The sequence below is a fragment of the Notechis scutatus genome, chromosome 4, assembly GCF_049901735.1.
Source record: "Notechis scutatus isolate UNSWTSFEM ecotype Mainland chromosome 4, rNotScu1.2, whole genome shotgun sequence".
NCBI lineage: Eukaryota > Metazoa > Chordata > Lepidosauria > Squamata > Elapidae > Notechis > Notechis scutatus.
Window position 1 is genome coordinate 122,699,791 of NC_142012.1, and position 21,487 is coordinate 122,721,277.

General features: G+C 37.5%; 1 protein-coding gene and 1 long non-coding RNA gene across 28 annotated transcripts in view; both read left to right on the forward strand.

The window, feature by feature from the left end:
• Positions 1-21,487, forward strand: part of BTRC (beta-transducin repeat containing E3 ubiquitin protein ligase) — a 184,952-nt gene that overhangs the window by 120,019 nt on the left and 43,446 nt on the right. The gene's annotated exons all lie outside the window — the stretch shown is intronic.
• LOC148130890 (uncharacterized) lies at positions 9,306-11,063 on the forward strand. The gene is made up of 2 exons (XR_015749424.1): positions 9,306-9,368; positions 10,525-11,063. It is a non-coding gene; the product is annotated as an uncharacterized LOC148130890 (long non-coding RNA).

A 21,487-nucleotide genomic window follows, 5' to 3' on the forward strand; every position in this document is an offset into this window, starting at 1 on the left:
AAAATGGACTGCAATGAAAAGGGGACTCAGGCACATTTAATATATCAGGCATTTGAAAATAATACTAATTGAAATTATCTGTCATTAATCTTTGATAACAGGTTATTTAAATATTTTCCTGGAACATACTTTATCAAACACATGATTGTTTTTGTTTTATTTCTACTAACTATTCCACATTCTTATTCTAAACTGGAATTTCTATCATACAAAGCAGAGTCTTGTTTTTTAAAACTGGAATCTTTGTTAATTGCGGGCATTGAACTGAATCATTAGAGAACATACTAAATGTAGTAATTGTGAAAATACTAAATTAAACATGTAACTGGAATGTATCCTTCAGAAATATATTAGTTACCTAGTTATTTGGACAAAACATTGAGAAAAATAAGTTGGTATGTGAACTTTTGCCTCTTGAAAAGATTTTTTAAAAATACAAAAATATTCTTAAGATTGCCTAGTAGAAACCAATCTCAAAAAGACAGCTGGTTTTTCAGCTGCTTCTCTATGGATAATTTTCTTTTAACTTTTTAATACCTTGGGTGTTTGTGAAAAAAGATTCTTAACTGTAATCAAACAAATATTTGATTATTATTCACAAATCACTTTATGAAGCCATAGTCAGGTTTTACAAATACATGGTTAAATACATTAACTCATGACATATTGAAGTTGCACTTGGAATTCCTAAGATAATATGTTTATATACGGTCATTATTCATCATGTGAGTTCTTTATGATAAAGGGAATTATTTACAGTTTCAAGGATTAGAGCTGGACTGTTCTTTTTTCAAGTTTTTAAAGGCTTTTTAAAAACAAAAAATAAAAAAGCCCTGTCATTTGATCCAGTCTGATGGGGAAACTATTATTCTTTGAAAAAATTAGTGTAGTTGTTGCATTTGTATATCGTATTTGTGGGGTTGTGAAAAATATCTGGAAAAAAATATTTCTAAGTGAAGTTATTTATTTATTTTTGTCACTCTGCTATTTTGATTTAGTTTATTTTTTAGAAAACTTTCTGCCTTTTATAACGTTCTGCTAAGCCAATGCCCTATTTAACAGCCTAATTCAGCAAATCCCAATTTGGGAGGGGGCAGTGAACACATGTGGAATTTTAAAGCATGCTATGAACAGTTTTACAAAGTGGCTACTCATTTATCATATGGGCACATTTTCAAATTGCAACTCCCCACCATGTTTATTTTCAAATTATGCTTTGAAGATACATATGTGACAGAATAATGATTATATTTTGAAGACATTGCTTTATTTTGCCAAATGCTATTATTCCCTTTATTTATTTTTTAAAATATTAAATGAAACATGGAATGAAGCTTGTTGGGAACAAAACCGTATCTGGAGGTACCACATTCAGGGATCATGGTTGATATTTTTCCTCCTCTAAGTTTTCTTTTGCAAATAGAGAATTGTGAATTAATGTTTTTTCCAATTTCTAGCTGCTATTAATTAGTTTTGCAATTTCAAATTAAGAAATTCAAATGTTTTAATGGATTGCTTAACAGCTCTGTATTAAAGTTAATATCTATGAATGGCTGAGCTCTAATTTTAGTATAATAGCAACATAGCATCCTATTAAAAACTACTTAAATTGTGTGTTTGTATTGTATAACAAAGATTTTCCTCTACAGTCTGTCACTTAAAGACAGATGTCTCACCATTTTAAAGTGGACGCTGAACAGCTGCTTTGCAACTTTCATAATTAAGAAATAACCCTAGCAGCATTTTTATTTTGATCCATCCATGAGAGCAGTATTTCCTAAATTTTCATGGGAAACCATAATGTCAAATCATCTAATTAAATTTTCTGTGGTATTGTATATTCTTCTCCTTTTCACCTAATTTGGGACCACTGGTCAGTTAAGATACATAGCATGTCTATTATATATGGTGCCATATGCTAAATAAATAAATACAGTTAGAACATAAAGCTTAGACATTGTCCCATTCTTAAAATGTTCTACAAGTTTTTGAACTAGTAAAGCAAAACAAGAAAAACTCACTTTCTTTAAAATACATTTTACAAAAATAAATTCTAAAATTACTTTTAATTTCATTCATTTTCAACATGCAATTATGGAGGTTGTGCATCTTAAAAGATTCTTTCACAACAGTAGGCGGTCTTGGTACTTCAACATATACGCACTATAGGGTGAGTTTAGCAGTTTCATTTCTTAATTTCTTGCTTTTGTAGGTTTGAATCAGCCACATAGTATGTTAATAAAGAGTAAGAAAGGAGTTCAATTTATACTGGTCATTAAGGATCCCTTGGTGCTTATCGCAAGAGTGAGGTTATTAACCCTGATGTTCTTCTGGCCAAATTCAGCTGTGATGATTACATTCTGAGACCTAAATTACTTTTGTAGTTTCCACTAGAGAGATTGACTTTTGCAGTTGTTCCTGGAGAGAATGACTTCTAAAATTTCTCTCTAGCAAAGTAATTGTGTCAGTCCCAAGAAGTGATTGCACCTTCGTTGAAGTGCCCTTTGTTCTTGATCATTTATATCACATTTTGTTTTATAAATTATGTTTTTACAGGATTGGGCTATGGAAATGTAAGCCTAGTTACTAATGTTCTCCAGCATGCTATCCAGTAAATCCATTCTTAAGAGGAAACTCCAGACCCTAATTCATTTTATTTTATGTATTTCTGCCAAAAATGGCCCTAATAAAGGTGAGACAGACAGCAGGAAAAATCCTTAAAACCTGGAGAGAGTCAGATAATAAAATGTTTTCTTTTACATTCCCAAGTCATTATGGCCTATCTCAGTTATTACCACTACCTCAGTTTGCATTCAGACATTGACTAATAATTACGAAAATTATTATAGTAAGGATATTATGTGATCGTTATTATTGGTCACATTCAAGGCATAAGTTAGATTTTACAACAAAATGAAGTTAATCTATATATATAAAAGCTAAATGCCACTCATGCATCATCACAAAATCTCCAGAACTGTAAAGCCTACAAACTTGAAATTTCGCACATATATTACTCTTGGCTTCTAGGTGCTCACTAAGAAAGGATTTTTCAAAATGACAATCAGAGCATTAGTATTTTGTATATTATTATTAACATGCTCTGATTATAAGGAGTTCTACTCCCCCTCCCCACCTGAAAAGAAATCTGTTCCAATGCAAAACACAAGCAGAGGAGAGGAGTTTTAATTTCACAGCACCAAGCAGCTTTAGTACAGAACAGTTGAGCTAAGCCACGCCCAGGCTCCTTCTTGCTTACACAACAAATACTGTTCCAAACAGCCCTCAACCCTCTCACACTGACAGGATGCTAGCCAGATGAATACCAATGGATGCTGGTAGGCAGAGGCAGAATTTCCCCCTTCCCCCGCTTATTTTACCTCCCCAGAAACTAATCCCAACCGCATAGTTTTGTAGCAAAGCATGGGTATCGAGCTAGTAGTCTATATACAGAAAATCATAGAAGTCTAAGTTATAATAAAGGCACATACTGCCAAGATACTGGTAAGATTTTTGAAGAGATTTTGCAATAGATTACAGTTTTAATAGTGTTAACATCTAAACTGAATCTAAAAATACATTCAAATGGGGAAGTTGAAATCCAATATCTTTCATCTTTTTTGGATTAATACATCCATATAGTTAGTCATTTAGGCGCTTATTACACAGAGCCTAAATACACGGATATGTACATGTGTGTGTGTATATACATATACATACATACATGCATACATACATACATCATACATTTGTATGGTGTCTCCGACTCAAGGCTCTGGTGGTTTACAATATGCAACAAGACAAACAAAATAAAATAAATAAAAACCACTACTCTAATTAACAATATTTTTTAAAATCTTGTATAGACAAAAACAGATCTGAAGACAGGATGACATCACATAAGCATCACTCAAATGCCTAGCAAAACAAAATATTTTTAACCATTTTTCTAAAGAATGAAAATAATCCTTGGGCATATAGGCTGTTCCATGACACTGGGGCTGCAACTGCGGAGGGCTGTCTCTAAAACTGTGTTCTTAAGCTTATGAGTGTCAGGAATCCAAAATATCCCATTTTAGAAAGACTCTGATGATGGACCAATTCTGTTTGGTGAAGACCATCCCCCAGAGTAACTGAAAGTCATGCCACATTGGTCTTTATAAGTCAATACCAATACTTTGAATTGCACTTAGAAACCTATCAGCAGCCAATGTAGCATCCATAGAACCAGTGTTACTCTACTACAGCAACTTTTCCCCACCAACATACAGGCCAGCAGGCATTCTTCAAAGCAGTCCCAAGTAGAGCATCCTAGAAGGCTTGAGTTATTGTCACCAGCATTCTGCTCCAAAAAGGGCTGCAGCTGAACAGCATCCCTCTTGACTACAGCCTCCACCTGCTGATCTAATAAGAGCCAAGAACTCGGGAAGAACCCAGTCACAATCCCCTTGCTTTAGGACAAACGTTAGATGACCCTCAGAGACTGAGATGAAAAGGGAGTATTTCAAATATAGCCAGGAGTAGATCTGTACTTCAGTCATACCTGATAAAAGCCATTGATCCTTCAATATGGGAAAGAAATGGAATCCAGACACTTCACTGAGATCCCCCCCCCCTTAATGAATAAATGAGGGGTGAGCTTTTAAGATTCATTTTTAAATAATAAAACTGTGTGAATCTTGCTTGAATCTGTACAAAAGTAGTCTCTTTTTGTTAATTGTTTCCTAAATCTGCTTAAATCTAGAATCATTAATTAAATTGCTTTAATGAAGCAAAATCTATTTTTCTTGACCTCTAATATTAGCATGGAGTTGCTACATCTGTCTAGATTATTTTTCATTCTTACACAGTAAACAGTCTACATTTGATAAATGAACAACTAGGGCTTGTTTAGGACAATGAAAATAAAGTAATTGAGGAAGAGCTCCAGAAAGATCTCCTTAAATTGCCAATAGTCAACCAAATGGCAACTGGAGCTCAGTTTTAAATATGTGTAAAGTGATATGGTTTATATATTGGTTGCCAGCCATTCGGAAAAAGTCTAATCTGCTTTCTTTAAGATCTGTAGACTTGTAAGAAATTAAAATTTACAATTTGTATACAGTCCATGAAGTACTTGGGTTTATATTTTTTCATATATCAGTATGTTGAACTATATATGTCTAAATGTATAGATGCAATTTCAGGAGATTTACTCAATGGCAAAAACTTCATTAAGTCTCCGGGGTAAAATTAATGTAATTAAAATGAATACTACATCAAGATTAATGTATATTTTACAAGAGATTCCAATGTTAATAATTCATATGATACTTTACATAGATCGACAAACTAATGAGATTTTTTTGTGGCAGGCCAAACTGAGGTTGCCTTATGGTGAAGGCAGCTTTAACCTACCAGATTTTTAACTATATAATTGAGTTTTCATTTTAACACATATATTTTTCTGGAATGAGAACTTTTTTTATCATTGTCCTCTTAGGGTTTCTTTAGAGAGCAAGTATGTTATGTTTTGAAATCTTGGTAAGTTTTAGGGTCCAAGAATACTAACTGGAGAACTTCATTTCCAGCCTTGAAAGCTGCTAGACGTATAGTATGTGATTCTTAGAAGATAACCAATGAACTTTTGATCAAGACCATATGATAATTGGCATTATAGGATAATTCAGACTTGGAGATTGATGAGAAGATTTTTCATTGGAACACCAAGATTAAAACTAAGGGGAAAATATCTTAAATCAGTGTATTTATTTGTTTTAAGGCTTAAGTTTGACAGGTTGTGTTCTCAATATGATTTAACTATAGCATCCCCCTAGATGTATATACAGTCAAAACCTATAGTGACTAAAAAGTATAGTCCTTGTGGTTTAGCAGTTTCAAATATACTTCTGGTTTTAGGAACCTTAAATTGTTAAATGCTTGAAGCAAAACCAACAATTCAATTTTATAAGGAATAAAAAATAGAATGAACATGGTTCTCAGTTACATGTCTGAACTGTGGAAGGACCCAATCTTGGAAAATCAATAGGTCCAGATTTGTTTGAAGAAATGTAAAAACATACTTCTTATGACCTGGGAATATAATTCATTTATCAGATGATATTGTTTTGTGTTAATTGGATCCTTCAAAGAAAGTTTAATATATTGGACATCAGGCTTTTTGTGTTGTAAGAAATTAGAGAACTGCTAAAGTTGTACTGTTTGATTTGTTTTAGTCCAGCCATAGCTTTATTTTGGTTTAAATCATAGTATATGTTAGTATATCTTCTGATAAAAATGGTTAATGATGTAATATTAAATTATATTCCTAAAATATAGAATTGGTGAATTTATGTAGAACTTCTATTCTACTGAACCTGAATCTCAGCAAATAAGATTTACATAAATGGAAATACATTTATCCTCCAAAACCAAGGAATGGATGCAGGATATGAGCTTGTAATTTATTTTTAGAAAGTCTGTTTGTTCTAAAAATTATAAAATTAAGCAATGTTCCCACCTGCCATAGATATAATTATAACCTCAAATACTGATTTAATTCTATATTAATACTATGGGGGAGAAATACCAAGGTCTTGATTTTCATCTTTTTCTTCGACTAGTTTTTTTAAATACTTAGTTTATTTTAATCGCCACCAATGTAAAATCATTGCTAGTGCTTCAGGTGTTTGTATCCCCCTATTAAAAGTATAATAAAGATATATGCTAAGTAGTGCAGATTGGGACAAACTAAACTGATTTCACGTATACACTAATGAGGTTTGAACTTCCAATAAATAACCAAGGAAACATTCCAGATGTCGTACTGGAAGCTCGGTTAAAGATGGTAACCCAGTGTGTGGCAAATGAACAAAGGTCAAATTCAGTGCTTTGCTTATCTTCTTTCAGGGGACCTTCAAACTCTAGGACCTCGGTGATCAGGGGCATCCATATATTATTATTGTTTATTTTTAAATCATTTTAACATAATCTTCGTTCACTTTGTACATGGCCTAGAATTTCTCTGATTGGAGTGATCTACAAATTCTGTAAAAAAATTCTCAATCTATAAAAATAGTTTTGATGAATAATAATTAACTCTAAATTGAGCAAATGTACTTACAAATGCCAACTTCAGGAGAACGATGGTACCTACATTTACAATTTTAAATATTAAATGCTGAATTGAGGTTAAAAAAATAAAAGTGCCAGCCTTGGAGTTAAAAAAAACAGCATATTTTAAACGCTGTTAATAAATATTTTACTAATTGATTCTCCTGACCTCAGAATTAATGATTGCCCGTGTGCTTGGACAAAATTCTCCCTTATAACAATCATTTAGAACATATAAAAATGAAAAATAACTCAATTACCAATGATACCAAAAAATCTAAGTTGTTAATTGAGTGAAGCTTATAATTCCTTAGTGGAGCTGACTGATAATATTTCAATAAAAAATAATAAACATGTTTAATTAATGCCACTGTGAAGCTTGAGATTTTGTAAAACTGAGTAAAATAAGTAAATCATATAACTGAACTAGAATGCTTCTCTGTGCTGTTAATTTAAGACTGTCACTTCAATTTGAAGTCATGATTTATATTCTTCAATATTGATTAGGTGGGGTACATTTGATGGCTGTGTAGAGAAAAAATGCAATTAAACCTCACAGTAAGTTAAATGCATTGTAACCTGTGATCTGGATTTCTTTATTCAGAGGCAGGGTATGGTAATTGATTTATAAGAATTTTTTGTTGAAAATCTTAAAGTGATTAATTCTATATTGTTTAAACAAATGAGTATTTTCTTCTTGTGTAATATTTATTCACTGAGACAGGAGGGGGGGAATATTATTTATAAACTGGAAAGACAGGGATATCTTGTTAAGCCAAAGCAGTGGTTAGTTTGATTCAGAATTCTTCTTGCATTAACTTTCTCAAATTGTAGGAAAACTCAGAATTGCCCTCAATTAACCCCTTTAAATTTAGTTAATAAAAAAACCAACAACCTTTGTTTATGAGAAATGTTGGAAGAAGTGGTGTGTTTTTAATTCAGGATTAAATGCAGTGAAAGAAAGTTTTCATTGTTTCTGATATAATGCCCCTGGGAGGCTTGATTTTAGCTGTTTTCAGTCACTCATCTTCTTGCTTCAAATTCTAAAGGGGAAGGAAAAAAGAAAAATGTAATTGCAGTTATCCTAACACAACCCAGTATATATATCTTTCTCTAGATGACAGACAAAATAATCATTAACTTCAAAAAACTCAACAAAGTTTGGAAGTCCCCTGTTGGTTAAATATTGAAGTTGCTGTGATAAGTAAGGTAACTTTGCTAAAGTGCTACCTCTCTAGGGCACTTCTCTGAACTCCAGGAATTTGTTAGTTGGTTTCATATTGGTATTGATTTTAAAGCAGCTGTCAGAATGTAGCATGTCTATCAGGAAGAATTATGAAGCCTCAGCAATAAAAAATAAACCATATCATTGGCTTTTGGAATTCAGGGAGCTCAACAGTCGAGAAGATTACTGACTTAGTTTAAATAACATATTTAGGAAGAGTCTTTTAGAAAATGTCATTTTCAATTAAGGAGCTTGGAGCTATTAGTATTGGTTCCCTGTATGACAAATGTCAATGTTCCAACTGGCAAGGAATAAGAAGAAAGAAAATATTTTATAATATTGCTCTATGCCTAAAATACTCTAACAGATAAAATGCTGGAGAATTTTCTGCAATAATGGTTTTATAATAAAAGAAAAGGCATAAAGGTAATGATAAAAAATAACGGACAAGATCACATATCAAGGTCATACTTACCTTTTCCTCTTCCACTACAGGAAAAGGAAGAGCTTCTAAATATTATTAGGCCAGCTTCTGTCCTACATTTATTGTCCTGAGAATTATTTTCTCTTTTCCTAAAGACTGACCATAGCCTGTACCCGAGTTTTCCCATATAAGAGTTGAGAGTTTCCCCAGTGAGAGAGTGGAGTTGCCAAGGTATACCCCTAAAGTGAGAGCTTGGTCACTGTTCTTGATTTCATTTCCCTTTGCATTTCGTGATTCAGTGGTGGTTTTTCAATGTATTCTGTGGAACTGTAATCCTCTTCTGTTTTCTATGCTAGCATGTATGCAAAGTTTATAGAGTAGGAAGTGAGAAAGAGGAAAGCATACTGCCTCAATTCAAGCAATTGCTGTTCAGTTCACAGATAGTAGTAAATAACACAAGAGATAAAGATGTAAAACAACCAGACAGAGGATTTAGATAGCTGTCATTCCCTCTGGTTGTTAATTGTCTTTACCTCCTTCCTTCTTTTATAGATACATAGTAGCATGATCCTGTTAAATGCCAAGACAATTTACAGTAAAATCTCTTTCTTCCGTAAAATGTGTCTGGTAATTATTATTGTGTCTTAGAACATTGTGAACTATTCTTCCCTGGTTTCTCAATGTAGCATCTACTCAAACTAGGGAGCTTGCTGGGCGGGGGAGTCACTGTGGTCCATATCAATATTATCTTGCTCACCAGTAAGCCTCTCCAAGCTAGGATAAGCTATAGATCCTGTATTTGATATTAGCTCAACAAGGCAGACAAGGTATACTGCTGGTATACCACATTCACCCAGTTGCCCAATGTCAATGCTAAAGCTTCATTACCATGGCCAGCTTGGAATTTGATGAACTCCATGGCAACTGTGGGTCTGTCTCCAATTTACTGGATTAATGCATAGGGTGGGACATACCCTCAACTTAGGTTTTGGCTTAGCTTGAAATGGAAATGACCTAGATATATGTGTGGTTGAGGAGTTATGGTTCTTTCTTCTGTCACAGTAACTGTTATCTGGTGAAGTTGTAGAAGAGGGGATTCATTAGAAGCTTGTGGTAGATTCTTGAATATTTATGAGGGAATTCATGGAGCCAGAGCCAGTGATCCTGTCAGGGACTTTGTTGACCTAAAGAACAATGAACTGAAATAGACTGTTCATGACCCTAGCAGCCCTATCTGACACTTCCAAAGTTTTCTGGGAATCTCCATGCAATGAAACAGGCAAGGAGGAACTGGAACACAACCTCCCTGGCACACTGGGAGAATGGGCCTCAAATACAATGGCCCCTCCACTTGCAACCTTGCCTGCCCACTTCCCTATTGATTCTGGGGAAGCTTCATCATCTGCCAGTTTTGCCTTCTCTGCCCAGTTCTCCATTGACTCTGGTTTTGTAGGGTTTTTCATTTCAGAACACTGAAGATCCTTAAGTTTGAAATTATTAGGAGAGTTGGATAATAAAAGTGTCCTCTAGCTTTTATATCTACTTGGATATTTCCATCTCCTTATTTGCTTATTGTGAAGTTAGAATCATAAAAGATTTTCATTCAGTTCACAATTTCAGAACATTTTTTTCAATACCAAATAAGAAACACAAGACTATTATTTGGATATTCTCCCAATAAATACTTGGAAGCTACTTGATTCTATGCATTAGGGGGAAATGCTGAAATATTATTCTATTGGTAGATTGTTTTACAAATACATCTTTTGTTTATTTTTCAAAGAATTTTCAAAGAATTTTAAAAAAACGATTACTACCAACCTGCCTTCAATCGAGGACCTGTATACTGCATGAGTCAAAAAGAGGGCTGTGAAAATATTTACAGACCCCTCACATCCCGGACATGAACTGTTTCAACTCCTTCCCTCAAAACGACACTATAGAGCACTGCACACAAGAACAACTAAACACAAAGACAGTTTTTTCCCAAAAGCCATCACTCTGCTAAACAAATAATTCCCTCAACACTGTCCAACTATTTACAAAGTCTGCACTACTATTACTGTTAATCTTCTCATCACTCGTTATCACCCATTCACTCCCACTTGTGACTGTATGACTGTAACTTTGTCGCTTGTATCCTTATGATTTATATTGACTGTTTCCTAGTATGATTTGATTGCTTATTGTACTCTATGACTATTATTAAGTGGTATACCTTATGATTCTTGACAAATTTATCTTTTCTTTTATGTATATTGAGAGCATTTACACCAAGACAAATTCCTTATATGTCCAATCACACTTGACCAATAAAGAATTCTATTCTATTCTATTCTAAATTTTGAATTAATTCTTCTAAGAGTGTCCATTCTTCATTTTATATATGAGTAAAATCCTACCTGCCATTTAAAAGAGACTCAGGTTTAAGAAATATCCATTGTCCTGTTAGTTCAATACAATTTACTGAACCTAAATAAAAACTAAAATAATAAGAGGATCTGAAAAAAAAACAGTTATTATGATGTAATATTTATGGGCATTTAATTGGGGAATCTGGGATATAAAACATGTAGAATAGGAAGGTGAAACTAATATATGAGATAGACTCATTACATGCAAAGCAAGACAGTTCAAGCCATGATTTATCACAATTGTGATGATGATGGCTTACAGCTCATGAAAACCCCAAATCCACAATCTCAGAAAATTAGAATATGACATGCAATCAATAAAACAAGGATTGTACATAGAACAATATTGGACCTCTGAAAAGTACTGTATAAGCAGGCATATGTACTCAGTACTTGGCTTGGGCCCCTTTTGCAGCAATTACTGCCTCAATGCGGTGTGGCATGGAAGCTATCAGCCTGTGGCACTGCTAAGGTGTTATGGAAGACCAGGATGCTTCAATAGCGGCCTTCAGCTCTTCTGCATTGTTCGGTCTCATGTCTCTCATCTTTCTCTTGGCAATGCCCCATAGATTCTCTATGGGGTTCAGGTCAGGCGAGTTTGCTGGCCAATCAAGCACAGTAATCCCACGGTCATTGAACCAGGTTTTGGTGCTTTTGGCAATGTGGGCAGGTGCCAAGTCCTGCTGAAAAATGAAGTCAGCATCCCCATAAAGCTCGTCTGCGGAAGGAAGCATGAAGTGCTCCAAAATCTCCTGGTAGACGGCTGCATTGACCCTGGACTTAATGAAGCACAGTGGACCAACACCAGCAGATGCCATGGCTCCCCAAATCAACACAGACTTCATGCAAAGGCATGAACAATAAATCTGTTTAATTGGAACTTTGGGTGTGGTCCTGGTCTTTTGTACCTGATACCAGTGTATCTTGGTTGTGTGACATTTACTCTTATCTGAACTTGATTAAAATGAATTATGGTCACAATTCAGCAAGTTTGAAGGATGGTTCATATGAACCCCCATATGAACTGAATTGTTTCCTAGCAATTCTTTTTAAGGCCATTCATACAAGGCATTTGCACATAAGGAAATCAAGGTTTGTATGTGTAATGCTTATTAGCAAGGTTTTCTTTCACAATAATGGACATTATTTCATATATTTAAAGAGTCAAATTTACATGAAGCATTCTTGATGTAATTCTTACTTGGAATGGCAGTTGCATTGAAAAAGATACAACTATGTAAAATAAATCTCCAAACTGGAAGCATCATACACTCCTTTCTTGCCTCAATTAAGGCAAATAATTTGTCTCTTATTTTTTAAAACAATTCACTAAATTCATCCAGATATATCAGCATGTTATGCAGTTTTTTCTTCTACCTCTTAATTTTCTTTGCTGCATTCTTTATTGTGTTAGCAATAAAGTATTCTGTATCAGATCAGTCTTCGAAGATGAATTTGATGCTGGCATAGAAGTTTTATTTTGGTGGTTCCACCAGCATTTAACAACCAAATGGGAGGCCTATATCACAGGAAGAAATACTACATTCCAGACAATTAAACTTTATTAGACTATTTGAAACATAAAGTATAACCGCTTTAAGTTTTCCATCTCCTTTCTCTGCTCCTCTGCTGTTTACCTATGTGGGAGAATTCCGCCTTTAGTATTGCATCAGGCATTTTCTTTATCACTGCACAAACTCTGCTTTACATGGACCACATATAGCTAAAGGAAGATGTAATTAAGATGTTTGTAATACCTTGATTGAAAATCTGGGGTGGGGGGGAATTCACCTGTTTGGGCAGCAAAAGATAATATAGATTGTGTGTAACCCAAGAGATATTTTAAACAGCTCATTGGTTCTTGGTTTAATTAAAAAGACTGATTGTATTAGCTCATATATATTTTTCAAGATATAATTTTGAATACTTTAAAGCAGTATTTTTTTTTAAAAAAAAAAGACCATTTAACTTAGTTTATTCTTTAAGTATACTTTTCTCTGTGAATATATTTAAAAATGGTTGTGATTTCATGTCAGGTTTCAGCATATCAGACTATAGATAGGACTGTGCTGTAAAAAAATGCTAAAGCAAGATGTTTATCTATTTCTTAGGGCAGCTACATCTTGTATGTTGAACACGACCTAGGTTTTCATGCTGTGCTTCTTGAATGAAATTCCAGACTTCTATCTAGGGGAAAAATACTTGTAAAATTGATTGTATATTGCTAACATATTCTATAAAAACTGACACTATTGCAAAAGTTGAGGCCACCATCAAAAGTAACAGAGGTAGAGGTGGACACAATAAAACCAATGGGAAAACAGAAGACAAAGGCTGAAGTTTTCAAATAACTCAGTCCTTTCATTCCAATTACAACAGCCTGCCTGCAAGATTTCACTGAGATGCATCATTCATCAAAACTTACTGCATAATTGGAAGCCATGTGTGGGTGCAAAATAAGTCTTGTTGGGAAGAATAGGAACAAGATTAACTTCTCTCTGTTTTGCCCAACAAGATTAAGTATTTATATTTGAATATAACTAATAATGAATATTTGACATTCTTTCACAGTGGTTGTTTTGACACTTCAGGTGATTTACTGCTAAGATGCACAGGATTTCTAAATGTTTCAGTGAGCCCACTATGTGGAGAGGGTGATTCAGCACTGGTTGAGCAGGTCTTTCATCAATTAAACCCCTGGAATGAATTTGTACAAGTTGGGCTTCTAGAGAGAGAGGGAAATTGGTCCCTTTCAGTTTCTGAAATAAAAATAAATGGACTGAGTGGCTTGAAGAATTAGTGTTGCTGGTTTGAGTCTGTCAACCACATGTTAGCAAGATAAATTCATCAATAAAAGATAAGTATCTTTATTGCGTGCAAAGGGTATGAAAGACATTTGAACTCTTCCAGCCAAGCTTGCCAAATCAGAAGTTAAAAAACAAAGTACAAGTCTTCTTGGACAGGGATATTCTTAAAACTTCCACTTTAAGAAAATATATTTTCAATTATTTTTGAGTTAATAGATTAAAGACAGAAGATAATGTAATCAATTCTTAGGATATATTGTTTCTATAAAAGGGTCATAAAGAAAAGAACGTAGCATTGTTCAAGATGCAGTTAGGAATGAAATTTTTTTCTAAATATGGAATTGTTCATAACATTTAATTTGTCTATTTTCTAGTATTTATTTCTTATTCCAATCTTGATGGACTGAAGACATGTAACCATTGAATAAAATATAAATACAAAAAATAACCACAAAGCTTCATGAAAGAATACAATAAATAGAAAAAAATAACCACAAAGCTCCATGAAAGAATGACCGAACAAGATGGTTTTCACTTGTGAGAAAATGGAGGGAAGTTTGGAGACAGCTGAACCTTCAGAAAGAGAATATTCCAAAGAGATGGGGGAAAGGATACCAAGAAGGCCTGTCACATATTCACATTTCATGAACTTTACAAGGATTGGGACCTTCAGCAGATTCTCTTTAGAGACCCAGAACAGTCATCTCTATCTTCCCCTTAAGAGTCAGTTCCTAAGATTGCAGTATGCAGCAACATAGTAAAAATGCAAATGAGAAATTAAATTTACAAAAATGTATATTTAGACAATTTTTAAAAAAACATTCCTTTAAAAAAAAAAAACCTGATTTCAGACAGTAACAGAAATGTTTAATAATGATTTCTAAGAAATGAGTCTATTCATTTGTAAAAAATATATGCATTTTCATTACCCTTTAGCCTTATATTTTTAAATATTTAAGAATTTATTATCTAAGTAGTAGTCTTGCTTAGTCTACCTTTAAATGTATCCAGAGAGGGGGGAAAAGGGGGAGGGATCTGAATTATCCACTTGTTTTTTAAGCAGTGATAAATGTTGTGACTCAATAAGCATTTAAGAGTTGGCCAAAAGTATTACAATATACACTGCTCAAAAAAATAAAGGGAACACAAAAATAAGACATCCTAGATCTGAATGAATGAAATATTCTTATTAAATACTTTGTTCATTACATAGTTGAATGTGCTGACAACAAAATCACACAAAAATTATCAATGGAAATCAAATTTAGCAACCCATGGAAGTGTGGATTTGGAGTTACACTCAAAATTAAAGTGGGAAAAAACACTACAGGCTACCAACTTTGATGTAATGTCCTTAAAACAAGTCAAAATGAGGCTCAGTAGTGTGTGTGGCCTCCAAGTGCCTGTATGACCTCCCTACAATGCCTGGGCATGCTCCTGATGAGGTGGTGGATGGTCTCCTGAGGGATCTCCTCCCACACCCGGACTAAAGTATCCCCCAACTCCTGGACAGTCTGTGGTGGATGGAGCGAGACATGACATCCCAGATGTGCTCAATTGGGTTCAGGTCTGGGGAATGGGCAGGCCAGTCCATAGCATCAATGCCTTTGTCTTGCAGGAACTGCTGACACACTCCAGTCACATGAGGTCTAGCATTGTTGTGCATTAGGAGGAACCCAGGGCCAACCGCACCAGCATATGGTCTCACAAGGGGTCTGAGGATCTCATCTCGGTACCTAATGGCAGTCAGGCTACCTCTGGCGAGCACATGGAGGGCTGTGTGGCCCCCTAAAGAAATGCCAATCCACACCATTACTGACCCACTGCCAAACCAGTCATGCTGGAGGATGTTGCAGGCAGCAGAACGTTCTCCATGGCATCTCCAGACCCTGTCACATCTGTCACGTGCTCAGTGTGAACCTGCTTTCATCTGTGAAGAGCACAGGGCACCAATGGCGAATTTGTCAATCTTGGTGTTCTCTGGCAAATGCCAAACATCCTGCACGGTGTTGGGCTGTCAGCACAACCCCCACCTGTGGACGTCAGGCCCTCATTCCACCCTCATGGAGTCTGTTTCTGACCGTTTGAGCAGCCACATGCACATTTGTGGCCCGCTGGAGGTCATTTTGCAGGGCTCTGGCAGTGCTCCTCCTGTCCCTCCTTGCACAAAGGTGGAGGTAGCGGTCCTGATGCTGGGTTGTTGCCCTCCTACGGCCTCCTCCACGTCTCCTGATGTACTGGCCTGTCTCCTGGTAGCACCTCCATGCTCTGGACACTACGCTGACAGACACACCAAACCTTCTTGCCACAGCTTGCATTGATGTGCCATCCTGGATGAGCTGCACTACCTGAGCCACTTCGTCTCATGCTACCACTAGAGTGAAATCACCGCCAGCATTCAAAAGTGACCAAACCATCAGTCAGAAAGCATAGGAACTGAGAAGTGGTCTGTGGTTACCACCTGCAGAACCACTCCTTTATTGGGGATGTCTTGCTAACTGCCTATGCTTTCCACCTGTTGTCTATTCCATTTGCACAACAGCATGTGAAATTGATTGTCAATCAGTGTTGCTACCTAAGTGGACAGTTTGATTTCACAGAAGTGTGATTGACTTGGTGTTACATTGTGTTGTTTAAGTGTTCGCTTTATTATTTTGAGCAGTGTATTAAAAGGCAACATCTTCATCTGCAGCAGTGCTTTAAATTCCACCTGAAAAATTCCTGGGAGCCAGTACAAGTTCCCAGGTATATGTATTATATGCAAGACGAGCAAATGGCTTGCTGGATCCTGACACATTGCAATTTTCAGGTGTTCTTTAAAGGCAGTTCCCATGTAAGAATCTATTGCAGTGGTCTTAGGCAGTGATCCCCAACCTTTTCTACGCCGCGGCCCGGTACCGGCATCAGCTGGGCGCGCCCGGTACCGGCATCAGCTGGGCGCCGCGCCCAGTACCGGCATCAGCTGGGCGCCGCCATCTTTTTGATGAAAAGTGCTTCGGTGAGCTTTTCTGGGTAGAAAGCTCACGGGCACGTTTCATCAAAAAAAGATGGGTGCCAGCGCTGATGAGCTTTTCCGGGTAGAAATGGCTTTCTACCCGGAAAGCTTACCGAAGCGCTGGCACCCCCATCTTTTTTGATGAAAGCGTGCTTCGGTGAGCTTTCTACCCGAAAAGCTCACGAAGCGCTGCGCCGCCATCTTTTTTGATGAAAGCGTGCTTCCGGTGAGCTTTCTACCGGAAAAGCTCACCGGAAGCGCTGGCGCCCCATCTTTTTGATGAAAACGTGCTTCCGGTGAGCTTTCTACCCGGAAAAGCTCACCGGAAGCGCTGGCGCCCCCATCTTTTTTGATGAAAACGTGCTTCCGGTGAGCTTTCTACCCGGAAAAGCTCACCGGAAGCGCTGGCGCCCCCATCTTTTTTGATGAAAACGTGCTTCCGGTGAGCTTTCTACCGGAAAAGCTCACTGGAAGCGCTGGCGCCCCATCTTTTTTGATGAAAGCGTGCTTCCGGTGAGCTTTCTACCGGAAAAGCTCACCGGAAGCGCTGGCGCCCCATCTTTTTTGATGAAAACGTGCTTCCGGTGAGCTTTCTACCCGGAAAAGCTCACCGAAGCGCTGGCGCCGCCATCTTTTTTGATGAAACGTGCTTCCGGTGAGCTTTCTACCGGAAAAGCTCACCGGAAGCGCTGGCGCCCCCATCTTTTTTGATGAAAACGTGCTTCCGGTGAGCTTTCTACCCGGAAAAGCTCACCGGAAGCGCTGGCGCCCCATCTTTTTGATGAAAGCGTGCTTCCGGTGAGCTTTCTACCCGGAAAAGCTCACCGGAAGCGCTGGCGCCGCCATCTTTTTGATGAAAACGTGCTTCGGTGAGCTTTCTACCCGGAAAAGCTCACCGGAAGCGCTGGCGCCCCATCTTTTTTGATGAAAAGCGTGCTTCCGGTGAGCTTTCTACCCGAAAAGCTCACCGAAGCGCTGGCGCCCCATCTTTTTGATGAAGCGTGCTTCGGTGAGCTTTCTACCCGGAAAAGCTCACGGAAGCGCTGGCACCGCCATCTTTTTGATGAAAGCGTGCTTCCGGTGAGCTTTCTACCCGGAAAAGCTCACCGGAAGCGCTGGCACCCCCATTTTTTGATGAAAGCGTGCTTCCGGTGAGCTTTCTACCGGAAAAGCTCACCGGAAGCACTTTTTCATCAAAAAGATGGCGCCAGCAAGCCAGCGGCCCAGTAGGACTTGTTCCGCGGACCGGTACCGGTCCGCGGACCGGTGGTTGGGGACCCCTGGTCTTGGGTAATAAGGATCTGGTAATGATGGCAATCTCATCCCATTCCAGGTGAGCTGCAACTGGGCAAAGCCTTCCTGCAACAGTTGTAATGTCAGAAACACCCCAGGTTGTAAACTGGCACCTTTATCAGCAGAGGAAATAATGGGAATGACCAGGAAATGCTGTGGACAAATTGCAGTTCCATCTTGCTAAGTTTGAATTTAGCCTGCGTATAATTTTGAGTCCCCTTTTCTTACTTCATTGTTCAGATTGTCTTATGAAGCAGTTACTGAACTAGGACTAAAGAGACCCAGATTCAACTCTGCACTAAGCAGTAGAAAGTGGGTAGGGTTAGGTTCTGGGGGCAGTCCCCACTTTCATCCTGTCCGTCCCCTCCCACCCACTATCTCCGACTTAAAGAAATTGCAGGAAGGAAGCATTACATATCAGCACTGTACCAGCACTTCAGCTAAAGGAAGGGTAGGAAATAAATCCAACAATCAATAATCTGTATAATATCAAAGTCTTTTATATTATTAGGTCAGGTAAACTGATTAGTGTGGTTGGTCATTTGTTGTAAATAGCAAAGCACTTTAAGAAAATACACTTGGCTACCTAACACTTTTGCCTATCATCTTTCCTTCCATCCCACCTCTGTATCTCTCCCTGCTTTGTTTTGCTTTTGCCTTTTATGTATTCACCTAAGTTTGAAAAGTACATAGACCCTAGGGTATTAGTGCCTTTGGTCTCTTTAAATACAAGTAACACACATCCAGTAATAAACTGTTGGTTGGCTTTTTTTTTATTCCTGTTTTGTTGGGTTTTGTTTTGTTCTCTCTCCCCCAATTTCTCTCCCTCCCTCCCAATCTCTTCTTTTGGTGCCTGCAAAGAAACATAAACACAGCACTCATTTCTGGCAGGTTTTTACTGTCAGAGTTTCTCCTATTATATTTATCTTACAATTTGCCAGGGGGTGAAGTTATTAAGTTTTAGCAGCAGCCATCGATCAAGTTCACAAGTTAACACGATAAAGGCTCTGTGCTGCTCCGATCCGGGAAAATGATGATCCTCACTCGGTAATTAACTAAATGAGAAAGTTAAATCTTACTTGAGAGCTGGGAGAGATGCAAGAGAGGTGTTTGTCAGTTTCTCAGTGGAAATTAGAAGCAATGTTAGGGTGGGTTTCTCTCCCCTCCCTCTTTTTTTTTTTTTTTTAGCAATTCCCTAAGCTGCTGCTCTGTCATATTTTGCATAAGCACTGGGAAAACGTCTTGTAATTAGTGCTGTCATGGAGGATATTTTTTTGCTGAAGGATGTTGGAATAATTCATTAGATTATCAAGAAAGGCTTGTGTCCTGAAATGATTAGCACAGTGAAATTTAAACCATTAAGGATAACAAGTTTAGAGCTTGCTGCAGTGCAGAGGCACCCAGGGTATGTCTGTGCCTATTTCAATCATTTCTTATAATTAAACATTATGTCCGCTCTCCCCTGTACTCCACCCCAATTCCTTTCACTTGGGCCCAAACAAAAATTCTGTTGAGGCAGCTGTAGAAAGATCAGCAAGTTTATTAGTGAGGAATCAAAGCTGTTATAAAAAATCGCAGAGAGGACAGTGGGAAACCTTTCTGCCCTGTTGCTGACACTGGGTGGGAAAAGATGCCAAAGCTGTAAGGAGGTCTCAAAGCTGGTGTTAGGACACTGCTTGCTTGCTGGTGTTGGTAATAATATTTGGCGTTTATATAGATTGTTGCTCCATATTGTTGTTCTTATGTGAGCTTTGTAGAACTGGCATCACCTGAACACCCGGATCCCGGTCTTCTGCTGCTCTTGGATATATGCCTATAGTTGGTGAATTGTGTAAAAGATTTTTTAAGAAAACATGGTGCCCTTATGTGTGCAGTGCAGCCCCTAATTGAATACTATGGCAGCAGAATAGTTGAATAATGCAACCAAATAGTGTTTTATTTCATTTTTACATCATTTTTACTGTGCCCATTCACTAGCTCTAGACAGCTTCCAAAAATAGGGCATTCCGTGCTAGAGCACTTACCTCCCATCAGATCCTATGCTGATATCTCCAATTGAAAGATCAGGTGGTGGAGATTATGAAAGACCTCGCTGCCTGAGTCTCGGAAGAACAGTTATCAATTAGAATAGACGGTACTGACCACTGAGGCCATACAGCTGGTGATATAAAGAGCATCATAGAAGAGCAAAATTTATGAGCTCCCAATATATCCTCGGGCATTACTGCTAAGACATGGGGTAGCAGGAGAAGGGTCTGTGTCTATTGTAAACTCGAAGAAAAGCCCACCAGGTTCTCCCCACCCACACCCACCCCAGAATTTCCTCTGTCTCATCCGCTAGGCCTGAGCTCAAGGGTTTCTGAGTATGGTTGCTCCTCCTGGGAAAACAGTTTAACCGAGCAGGTAGTTACAATGCCACTAGCTGTTTTTTGAACAGGGAGTTCACTTAGGGTATAAGTGGGGGGTCCTCTTCCCCAGAAATAAGCTTTGAAATAAATAGATGAAGGGTCTCCTTTTAACTGGGGTTACAAAGTCCAAGTAGTTTTGGAGCAAAGCCAACTCCGGATTGACTGAAAGTAAAGGATGCAGGCTAGCTGCACCAAGTTACAGGAGGTTGTATTTTGCATACCAAAGCAGGCAATCCTCAACTTGGGAACAGACCAATAAAAGGTTGAAGAATATGGACAGATGTAGCACAATCCAGACTGAGCCAAACAGCCCTGAAAAGAAATAAAGTATTCTTGATGCATTTCTATGCACTTTCCCTGCCAGGTTTGGCTTTCTGATTCTAGTTCTCCCACTCCCAGGCATTTTCTGTATTTGTCCTAGAAGTTGTTGCTTATGTTAGAACCTTTACTAAAGACAGCTTTGGGACTAAATAATTTCTAATGCCCTCTCACCCTAAACCCCCTCCTCCACTTCTCAATGGAAGAAACCAGTGATTGTAATTGACAGAATATTTAGTCACCATCTACATAGCAAATTTCCTTACTTAAAAGTCACAAGCCTGCACCTCCCTTAATTAAACGTTCCTTCCATTTTGCAACCTTCCATGTTCATTTCTCCATTGACTTTCTTGGGAAGCTGGCAGAGAAGATTGCAAATAGAAATGACATGATCTCAGGCACTTGACAGCTGGTCATAAATGCAAATTTATTTTATTTATTTATTTATTTGATTTGCCAATTGTTTACAAGATAATAAGTATAAGTGTATACATAGTTGTGAATACATGAA